The sequence below is a fragment of the Gymnoscopelus braueri genome (assembly GCF_963280865.1).
Source record: "Gymnoscopelus braueri genome assembly, chromosome: 14".
Classification (NCBI taxonomy): domain Eukaryota; kingdom Metazoa; phylum Chordata; class Actinopteri; order Myctophiformes; family Myctophidae; genus Gymnoscopelus; species Gymnoscopelus braueri.
This window is the reverse complement of record NC_137619.1, coordinates 50,396,654-50,407,788: the sequence shown is the minus strand read 5'-3', so window position 1 is coordinate 50,407,788 and position 11,135 is coordinate 50,396,654. Positions and strand designations below refer to the sequence as shown.

Sequence of the window (11,135 nt, the reverse complement as noted above, 5' to 3'; positions counted from 1 at the left end):
ATAGATAGATAGATAGATAGATAGATAGATAGATAGATAGATAGATAGAGATATCATATGATTTATATGATATGTTACATTTGTAATTGTTTATATGGATTATGAATGTTAAATAAGACAGGGGTAGGAGTAAATAAGTTTTGCTTCATCCTACTCCTTTTTGAACATGTTGGGGATGATCAATGATCGCATTTTAAATGTTTTTTGTTTATTTCATTTGTATTTTATTTCTATATTGTGGCTTTCATTGTTCTTGGTTCTTGTTTTATTTTATCTGTAAGTTCAAAATAAAGTTTATCAAATCAAAAAAATATATACAAATACATTCCCTTTACAATCACTCACGCACGCACGCGTACGCGCGCGCACATGCACGCACGCGCGCACACACACACACACACACACACACACACACACACACGCGCGCGCGCGCGCGCGCGCACACACACACACACACACACACACACACTAAATAAGAAAAAACTAATTTGGTTCCGTTGGACCACTTAGAGTCCATTTGGTTCCACTGATACTTGAATACATTGTAAGTTGAATACCCTGTTACCCCAGTCATATCAGTTGGTCATATACACGTTGCCAAAAATACACAAACGCCTGGAATCGCATCCAGGCAGACCCATTGTTTCATCAATAGGGTTTCTAGTAGAGAAAATATCCACATGTCGATTCATTTCTCAAACCACGTCACTCCCCTCCCAGCCTATGTAATAGATTCAATGGACATGATTAACACCCTAAAGAAGGTGGGGGATATTGAAGGAGAAGTGATCATGGCCACATTGGATGTTGAGAGCTTATACCTGTCCTGTATGGTCCTAGCCCTGGTTCAGAGCGTTAGTGAGTTCCCTCTAACGCCCTGGAAGACCCCTCGCTCTGCGCTTGTACAAGGAATTCCACTGCCCTGCGAGTGCTCAAGAGTAGTGAAAATAAACAAAACCATTTCGCTACTCACCGAAGCAAAGGCAGTTTTTTGTGCTTGAAAGTCTATTCTCGGAACTGGGAAGCCTCTCAGCACCCCACCTACTCTGTAAAATACACTTTTTGGGCAGAAAATAAAATATGTCAGCGAGACGGAAATTATTTTTATTTACTCCACAGTGCCCTCTACAGATTTTGGTTAATGGTAAGTTCAATTCCTCCAGATCTGTAGAGGGCACTGTGGAGTAAATAAAATGTGTTTCCGTCTCGCTGACATATGTTATTTTCTGCCCAAAAAGTGTATTTTACAGAGTAGGTGCCACTAGGTGGGGTGCTGAGAAGCTTCCCAGTTCCGAGAATAGACTTTCAACAACACAAAACAGCCTTTGCTTCGGTGAGTAGCGAAATGGTTTTGTTTATTTTCACTACTCTTGAGCACTCGCAGGGCAGTGGAATTCCTTGTACAAGTGCAGAGCGAGGGGTCTTCCAGACCGTTAGAGGGAACTCACTAACGCTCTGAACCAGGGCTAGTATGGTCCCAACAATCCTTTGTTGACCCATATGGCGGCGCGGGGGGTTTAAATCCACATACAGTAATGCCTTGCTGAGAGCTGACAGTTTCCTTTGTTGTGAAGAAACGGACTACATAACACAAGTGGACCTCCTAGCTATGCGAGTCATTTTATGTCGACAACTGTCTGCAGAGCCTGATTCCAGGGAAGATGCCAGGGCTCTAGTGGACAAACTGCGCCATCTCCTGGCCGAAGGGGGATTTTAGTTCAGACAGTAGGCAAGTGATGATGCATCCTGGGACGCAGAGAGCATTGGGGAACAAAGGGGGACACGTGCACCCCCTTTCATTTGGTTAATTCAGTACAAAAAAATGTACTCCATGAAGTGTAGATGTGTGGCATAAAGGAAACATCTCTCATCGCGCACCTCTCCATTCAGACATGGATAACAAGAGCCGTCGTCCTAAAACACCCTCGCCCCGGGTCTAAACCGGCGGCCTCGGTCCGCAAAAAAAATGGGGCAGTGTGTTTTAGGACGAGCGTTCCATTTTCCACCGGTGAAAAACCTAGTGCTGTTTAGGGATCAGGTTTAGTGCAGCAGCGACGTCGACGTGAATGTGCATCTTGCGTGATATTTTAGGCTGGTAAGCTCAAAAAAGTTGAGCTAGTGAACCAGAGGATGAGATAAGACGATCCGCTGCATGCTGCTGCTTCTTAAGCAGATGAGACAAATAGGAAAAGGAAATGAGCAAGAGCTAAGACAAATAAGTGTATCAAATCTATCTACCTTATCTATCGTGTCTGTCTGTCTGTCTTTCTGTCTGTCTGTCTGTCTGTCTGTCTGTCTGTCTGTCTGCCTGCCTGCCTGCCTGCCTGCCTGCCTGTCTGTCTGCCTGCCTGCCTGTCTGTCTGTCTGTCTGTCTGTCTGTCTGCCTGCCTGTCTGCCTGCCTGTCTGTCTGTCATCCAAGAGAACAAGCATATTCTCAGTGTTTAAGGTTATGATTGGTGAATGAATCAAAATGTAAAAGAATACTAGACGAGTACCATGAAAAAAAGTCTGATTCTACCAGCTTAAAGTAAATTATGCAATGATAAAAATTACCCAAAAACGATATTGTGAGATGACATCATGGCTAAAATGCACGCAAAGGAGTTAAATATTGTTACTGTAGCCTATTTGTCTGCTTTTACCCAGAGGCGTTATCTTCATTTACAATGTCAGTTTTTGGCTCCCTGGCTACTACACAGTAAAATCCTGAGCGTTAAATTACTTGTGTAACCTTTTCAATTAAACAAAAGTTACTTTTGAATATAATCTGAAAAGAAAGTTAAAAGAAAAAATATATATGTTCATTTAATATATTTAAATATAATTAAGAGCCACTAAATAAGGAAAGAACAGGGGTCTAATTTAGCAAAACACATTTTTGGAACAAAAATGTCTCAAATCATGAATGCAGTGTCCGATTGCCGTGAAAGGCCTAAGAAGACATGGCACCCTTTTCACATTGACCTATTATAGCGCCACCAGGAGGCCACAATAATCTACCTGACTGACCTGCAGACCTGTAGCCTGGCATTGCCATACTGATAACGTGGATTCACTCACAAGTTCCTCCTCCACGGAACGTGAGAGTGAATCCTCGTTTTGAGTCTGGCCAATGTCGGGCTAAGAGACCTGGGGCCTGTTCCTCAAAAGGTGAATTAGAGCTAAAGCCTGGCTTTAACCCCTATCCTGGCTTAATTTAGCCAGGATTAGGGCTGAATCGGTTCCTAGAAAGCTGAATTATCTTGAAGATTAGTTTAGCCAGTTCACCCTGGCTAAGTTTAGCCATGACCCGATTCCACGAAAGAGAATTTAAGCAAGCCTACCTCAGTTACCATGGCAATTTAGCTGTGAAGTTAGCCTGGTCAGGAGCAGGCTAACAGCCAAGCTTACTTAATCCAGTGCCTTGTTCTTCAAGTTTTTCCACAGTTAATTCAAAACATGTGTTTGTATATGGACTCATTTTAATGACCCTGCATTCAAATAAAATGAAATAAATACAATAAGATATAATCAAATTAATTATATTACTGAAATAGTGTGTGACCATGAATCATAATCATAATTGTTTCACAATGACTCATGTGATATGTAATTGTCACTCTGTTATAGTTAACACTATAGTTCATCTTGTTGTTAGATGTTTGATAATATATTACCATTTAAAAAAAAATATTATACAAAATGTCTGACACATACATACATATATATATACATACATATATATACATATATATATATATATATATATATATATATATATATATATATATATATATATATATATATATATATATATATATATATATATATATATATATATATATTATATATATATATATATATTTAAATATATATATAAATTATTAGTTACGGGTTTTAAAGGGGTTTAAAGGAGTCAATGAGGAGCATATTTTAAATTATCAATTTCTAGTCAATGGAGAAATTATTTTTTATTTCTTGTCCACCTTTGGAGTTACATCATGATGGCAAGGTAACTACACAACCCAAACCTCTACCAAAGTGGTCTTGCAAATGTGGGGTTATTTATTGCGTGTGTCGTCCCGTCCCCCCCGCTCATCCCGTCACGGCCCCCGTCGCACACACACACACACACACTCTGTGTGTGCTTGCAATACTTTGCCACGCTTTCTCCCTGGATCTATTTAATGTGATCGCGTTTCCTTTCTTGCTTAAATACATTTTACTTCCTTGTATGATTTCATGAGCTGCTGCAGTGCTGCTATTCAGCCACAGAGAAGAACGCTGCTCTGGTTTTGGACTCCGTGATTGGTCAAGTTCAAGGATTCTGCTATCGACAGGCCCCTGGGCCCTATTCCTCGAAAGGTGAATTAAATAAGCCTGGATTTAAGTAAAATCCAGGCTTGACAAAGTCGGGTCCGTATAGCCTGGTTTATTCGGTTCCTGGAACGCCAAGCCAGGCTGAAAAGGAGCAACTTTGTCGAGCTAGACCTTGTCAAGCCAGGCTAATGAAGCCAGGCTTCACGTATTTGTGTGTGTGTGTGTGTGTGTGTTTGCGACGGACGGGCAACAGGACGGACGGACGGACGGACGGGACGGACGGACGGGGGGGACGGGGGGGGGGGGGGGGCGTACTGCGACGCGGGACGGACGGGACGGGACGGGGGGGTTGACGACAAAAAGTGTCAACTTTGTGTCTCCTACCGGATACATTAGCATCTTTCTGCCGGTCATCAAATGATTGGCTCGGGAATGCGACAAAAATAAAAATAAATCTCCATGAATTCAAGGCTTCATGGGGTGTGTAATTGATAGAAAATAAGTATGTTTTCGGGTGAACTGTCCCTATCATCCCTATTCTGGGTATTTCATGATAGGCTAACCTTCGGCAGGAATAGCAGATCTACAAGCTCTCATTGCGTTGTTTTTGCGATACACCTTTTTGCCGAAGAGATTTGGTGTGGAGGGAAAAAAGGAGAGGGCCAAGTATAGAGCCCTGCAGGACCCCTATAGGGTTTAAGTGGTTAAATAACATCAATGGACCTTAAAGTCATAGAGATATAACACTTATTCAGACTAATGCATTACTATTATGATATTATAAAAAACATTCAATTTGACTTTTTTAACATTGATTTATTGATATAAAACATATTTCATCTACATATCATATATACTAATTGATTATTCAATTAAACCAATACGTAATCAATAATCAATAAAACAATTGCTAAGAAACTAAATGTATAGCTTCCTTTTTACAGACATCTAGTGGTGGAAGTAAAAGTAGAAATACTCTTTTACAAGAAGCCTGGTATTAAAATTTTCACTTGAGCAATGTACAAAAGTATTGGCATCAAAATCCACTCAAAGTACTAAGGAAAAATACTAAGAATGTTTTCAAAAGTTTTCAAAATGTGTTAAAATAGTTAATGTATATTTTGTAATAATAGTCTAAGTAACTAAGTCACTTGTCGTGGAGTAAAAAGTACAATATTTGCCTCTGAGGTGTATGAAGCATTGAAAGATGGAAATACTCGACTAAAGAAAAGTATCTCAAAATTGCACTGAAGTACAGTTCTTCAGTAAATGTACTTAGTTACTTTCCACCAATGTTTTTTTTTTTACAGACAACAACATGTCAATGACAGTTATATCAAATCACAAATAACAAGATATTGTCCTTCAAGTCACCAGTCAGATCAGTCACTCTTTTTCATGTCAAAGACCCCCAAATTGATAAAATTGTATTTGTATTTGACTGCAGTGCAGACCCCCATCTGAAAAGATGTTGTGCCAGGGGCCTCCATAAACGATTTTTGTTGGAAAAAATAAATAGAAAAGGAATAAGACAAAATTATTACAAATAACTTCTTCTACTTTCTACATTTCTCGAGATTTTTTCCAAAATGTTATGCTAAATTAACACATTTTGCTCAGGACGCCCTGGAATTCCCTCAAGGACCCCACTTCGAGAACCAGTCACTTCAGAGTCTTTAAGTCCAGATTCTTGCACTGGTAGACTGGTCTTTCTGTCACAGCACTGACACTGGTCTGATCAGGCTGTGTGGGTGCGCACACACCACTGCTGCCCACATCTTCTCTCAGGAACATTTTCTTCAGGGTGGTCGTTGAGTTCCAGCCTTGATCTTGGGCAAACTTGTAAACACAGCCAAACAGAGGAGGAAACATCTCCATCAGGTCAATGTCATCTGCATCATCAGCGCTGTGAACACAGAAATTAAGTCATAAGTCACAATTCTGCAATGGAGGAAACTAAGTGCATTCACTCAAGTACAATTTCTTGTTTACTTTTACTTTACTTGAGTGTGTCCATTTTTCAATAAATGTTTTAGAATCGCTGTTTTAGAACACAAGCTTCAATGCATTTAAGCCCACGGTGCCTTGTCAATTTGTTCATGTGCCTTTGTATTGCATTCATGAGAGTCCTACATTTCAAATCTAATTCAACTTACTAGTGCTCCTGGAGATTGCGTATGAAGCGAAGCAATCCAATCGTGTTCTCAGGGTAGGGCTTCTTGGTAAATCCATCCATCTTCTGGACCAACTCAGGTGGGAACTGAAAAAACAAACAAACAAACAAACAAACAAACAAACAAACAAACATACAACTTAAAGATCGAATGGACTTGGGAACATAAAGATGGGTGTGAGCCTGAAATTATGCTTTAGTTGCCTTGGCAAAGAAAGTTTGTTTTCAAAGTGCTTTACAAAAGGTATGCAAAGGCATTTTAAGAGACAAAGAATAGAAGGAATAACATAGAGAAATACAAATAAAAAACATCAAATTGCAATTGCAGTTTATTTCTTCTCAAACTATTTGCAATAAACTCATGTACCTTGTGTTTCCACGTGTTGAACAGTTCCATCTCACCATACCGGTCTAGTGCCCCCAAGAGGTCTGTGTCAGCATTTCTACAATCCTCAACTTCCTTTAGATTTCCATTCTTTCTCAAGTATTCTACTTTCCTGTAAAATATGAATACAAATATTGAAAACATTAGGCTAATGTTAAAACATATTGGTTGGTACCTTACCGTCAGGTCAAACCGATTAATATTTGCTGAAATAATGTTTTAGATAATGAACAATAATGGAACGGAAAATGTTTTACATTCTGTTATACCTCTCGTTTGACCAAAAGAATGGATGAGCCATGCATTCCTCCACTTTAGGTCTTTTCTTTGGGTTTGCATTGATCATCCACTCAATGAGATCCTTGGCAACCACATCCTGAACATGGTCCAGGTTGTAGATTCCATCGTAGATGTTGCTTTCACATCTAAAGCCTGTGCCAAATGGATGGTGTCCTCCAGAAAGGATGTAATATATCAACATCCCAGCCACCTAAGAAGGAGCATGAAAATGAGTAAGATTATCATGTTTTCTCTTCTCATGTATTAAACTTTTCTTACACAGACAAAATAATGAATGAAGAATGAACCTGGATATCAGTGCTTGTTTTATATGCAATATCACTGTCTTCGTTCAAAGTCTCCTTTGCCTTCCAGCATTTTGTTCCTGCACTGCTTGTACGTAGGGTTGTTTGTCCTTTGGGTAAACGGCGGCTTATTCCAAAATCTGCTAATCTTGCCCTATTTTTTACATCTGCAAGGCAAATCGGGTAGATCAATATTTATACAAATATGTATAATAAAACAGCATTTAAGATTGATGGAAATAAAATGTATTGTCTATTGATTCAAAATATGAAACGCTTTGCTCATAATTTCTTCTGTATCTTACCAATCAAGACATTCTGGGGCTTGATATCCCGGTGGAGAATTTGAGGATTCTGACAATGAAGAACACTTAAACTACTGAGAACCTGACTTGCAAGATCCCTCCTCAATTCACTAAGGACGTCTTGAGGAAAGTCACATTTGATGTATTCTTCCAGCGTGTATTCACATAACTGAAGCCCAAGGTAACCAAAGTTCTCATCCTCTGCAAAGTCGACATATCGTACAATCGAAGGATGATCAAGCTTTGGAAGACGTAAAAAGCCTTCCTCATGCTTCAGCACTTGGTAGTTGGATTTGGACATTCTCTTAACTGCAACTTCAGTGCCGTCATCTCTTAACGCCAAGAAGACCTCAGTTCCATCACTTCCCTTTGCGATGCGGAATTCATCATCTTTCACGAACACAAGACTCCCAACTTTGATAACTTTATTTTCAGCTATGTTTTCAAGCTTCTCTAACTGTTGCTTCCATCTTTCACTGATTTGGAGCCATTCGCGTGGTTTTGGTGACACACTGGCTACGGGGTGGATAGGTTGCACATGTGAACTTTCAGTCAGACCAGATTCTTCAACAGGAACAGTTGTTGGCTTATCTGCATCAACATTAACTTCATCTTTCAGCTCCTCTTGCTTTACTGATTTTTTCTTCTTCTTCATCTTCTTCTTCATCTTCTTCATTTTGGATCCGGATGGCTCTGTATTGGCAGTTGTGGAAACTTCACACTCTGAGATTGGTAGATACTTTTGCATTTCTCTAAGCTTTTCTTTCAGGTTGTCATCAAACCCCATTTCTGCAGATGTAATTATATCTTCAGGCACATGATCTATTCCCCCTGATGCAAAGATGTCAGTGGCACGTTCACATGGAAGCAGGTTTGCCAGTATGCCATATGTATAAACTCTCATCTCTGAGGAGCGCTGTTTCTTCACAAAAGGAACAATCGCTGTGCATAATGTATCAATGAGGTTCTGATTCCAGTCAACTTTGCCTTTTGTTTTTTGGGTAATCACATATAGTGTTTTCAAAATATCATGCTGTGCCTGTGTTAGCAGACTTCCAGTGCTTCTGGAAAGGAGTTTCAGCAGCTTGGGGATCATAGACAGTGATAGCTCACTGGGTATCTCTTTCATTGTGCAGAAAACTGCATGTAGACTTTTAACGATTAAAGCCTGCACAGGTGCGCTGCGTTTTTTTGTAAGCCGATTTTCTGCATTTTCAATGTAGACGTTCAGCTTTTCATTGTCCTTCAACCACTTCATAGTTCTCTGACGATACTCTTCTGATGCCCTGGTAAGATTAAAGAGTGTGTCAATCATGGTCAGCTGGGTCTGAGGATTCTCCTCCAGCATATAACGATCAAAAATGCAGAAAACTTCTGTTGGTGTCTTCTGTTGTACAGCAATGCCCAGATCTATAAAAAGTTTAGTTTTAGAATAAAAGTCCTCACCACCCAATGCATGGCCTGATATTTGTACATTGACAATACCATGTGCAGGATGTTTAACAGGGATTGGATATAAAATCCCTCTAGCTTTGATTAGGACTTTCACTATATCATCCCTGTCACTGGTGGCAGCAACCTGAAGTGGTGTCAAAGGGAAGAGAGTATTTGTTGTAGCATTTGGATTTGCGCCTGTGTTTACCAGTTTCTTCACCAAATTAAGTGGTGTTTTGTAAACAGCTGCATAATGCAGAGGGGTCCAGTTATTTGCTGATAACTGATTTGGGTTTGCACCTGCTCTCAGCAGAAAGGCAAGAATGTCCTCCTTGTGAAATCCCACAGCAGCAGTCAAAGGACATATATGATTGTTGAGCTCTTTGGATGGGTAAAGGCCATTAATGTCTTTGTCTCTGATTGAATTCTCAAGCTCCTCGAGGTTGCCATTCACAATTAACTGTATTATAGGATGTGTTTCCGTGACTGTTGTGTTCCCTGGTGGAACCACTCCGAACTCAATATTCATGCTCTCTGCAATCGGGTCCATTTCTTTGCTTCAGAATAACTGTGGGGTGACAAAAAAAATATTGTGTTCAATGCATTTCCTCAAATGTGTATATGTATTTAACTGAAGCTCTACACATGATAAAGAAGGTATTCATTGGTGGAAAGAAACTAAGTACATTTACTCAAGTACTGTATACAATGTTGAGGCACTTTTATTTTATTTGAGTATGCATTTTTCAATACTTTATACTTCTACTCCACTACATCTCAGAGGCAAATTTTGTTACTGAGTTACTTTGTAGATATAGATTATTATTAACGTAACAAATTAAGCCCTGTTTTATACAGTACTTATCTACAAGCTGTGTGTTGTGATGTGGCATATTTTGAGCTTGTAGATAGATCAGCTATTTTCTAAATTTTATTTTGACACTTTTTGAAACTCTGCTGAATGAATACTTTTACTTTTGGTACTTTAAGTACATTTTGATGACAATACGTTTATACTTTTGCTAAAATAACATTTAGAATACATGACTTTTACTTGTAAGTTGTAACCGAGTATTTATTCATTGTAGTATTGCTACTTTTACTTAAGTAAAACACAAAAAGTACAATTATAAATCAGAATAGTTTTCCCACCACTGTGTGTAATCTGGCAAGCACAAAAGTTGTACTTGAACTTGAAAAATATTTTATATCAGACCTATATCTCTGTCACTCCAACCAGTTGAGATGTATAGTAGGTATACCAACAATTAACACCTTTAAAATAAATATATCTTTATGGGCCCTGTGTCACAATCTCGTTGGCAACAGCCTGAAAGCAGCATGGTGGAGTTGCAATTGAAATCAAGTGTCCAAAGTCTCTTTTTTATGGCCAGGTATGAACCTACTGTTATACAACAAACATTCAAAGTATTATTTGCCCTGACATTTTACAGGCATTGTCTGTTTAATGATTCATTCTGCTTCATAAAAACTGTGGCCCAGTCTAAGATGTGTACAATTAAGTACTTGAGTTATCTTTACTCCCTCCCCCCTCTCCCTCTCCCTCTCCCTCTCTCTCTCTCTCTCTCTCTCTCTCTCTCTCTCTCTCAAATAAACTCAACTATGGACGTTCAACTTATGAGACTTTATCAGACAAGAGAGCAGGACAGTCTATATAGTTGCCATACAGTACAAACACATCACTCATCGATCAAACGGAATGTTTACCACCTTGTTGTACGCATATATCCTTCATTGTTAGAAAAATTGCCAGTAGGGGTATTTTTCATAACATACAATAGCCAGTGTTGGGCAGAAACTATTTTCTAAGTAATATATTATTACTTAGAAACTATTTTCTAAGTAATATATTATTACTTTCCCATGTAGGCTATATAACGTGTTATAATTGCCAAAACTGTAATAATATTACAGATACTATTCTAACTAATAA

At 39.0% G+C, this 11,135-nt stretch overlaps 1 long non-coding RNA gene across 1 annotated transcript; it reads right to left on the bottom strand.

The window, feature by feature from the left end:
• Positions 1-7,138: 7,138 nt before the first annotated feature.
• Positions 7,139-8,067, bottom strand: LOC308100202. Its single transcript, XR_013934422.1, has 3 exons — positions 7,748-8,067; positions 7,446-7,609; positions 7,139-7,348 (listed from the first exon to the last, which is right to left on the bottom strand). It is a non-coding gene; the product is annotated as an uncharacterized lncRNA (long non-coding RNA).
• Between the last annotated feature and the right edge of the window lie 3,068 nt (positions 8,068-11,135).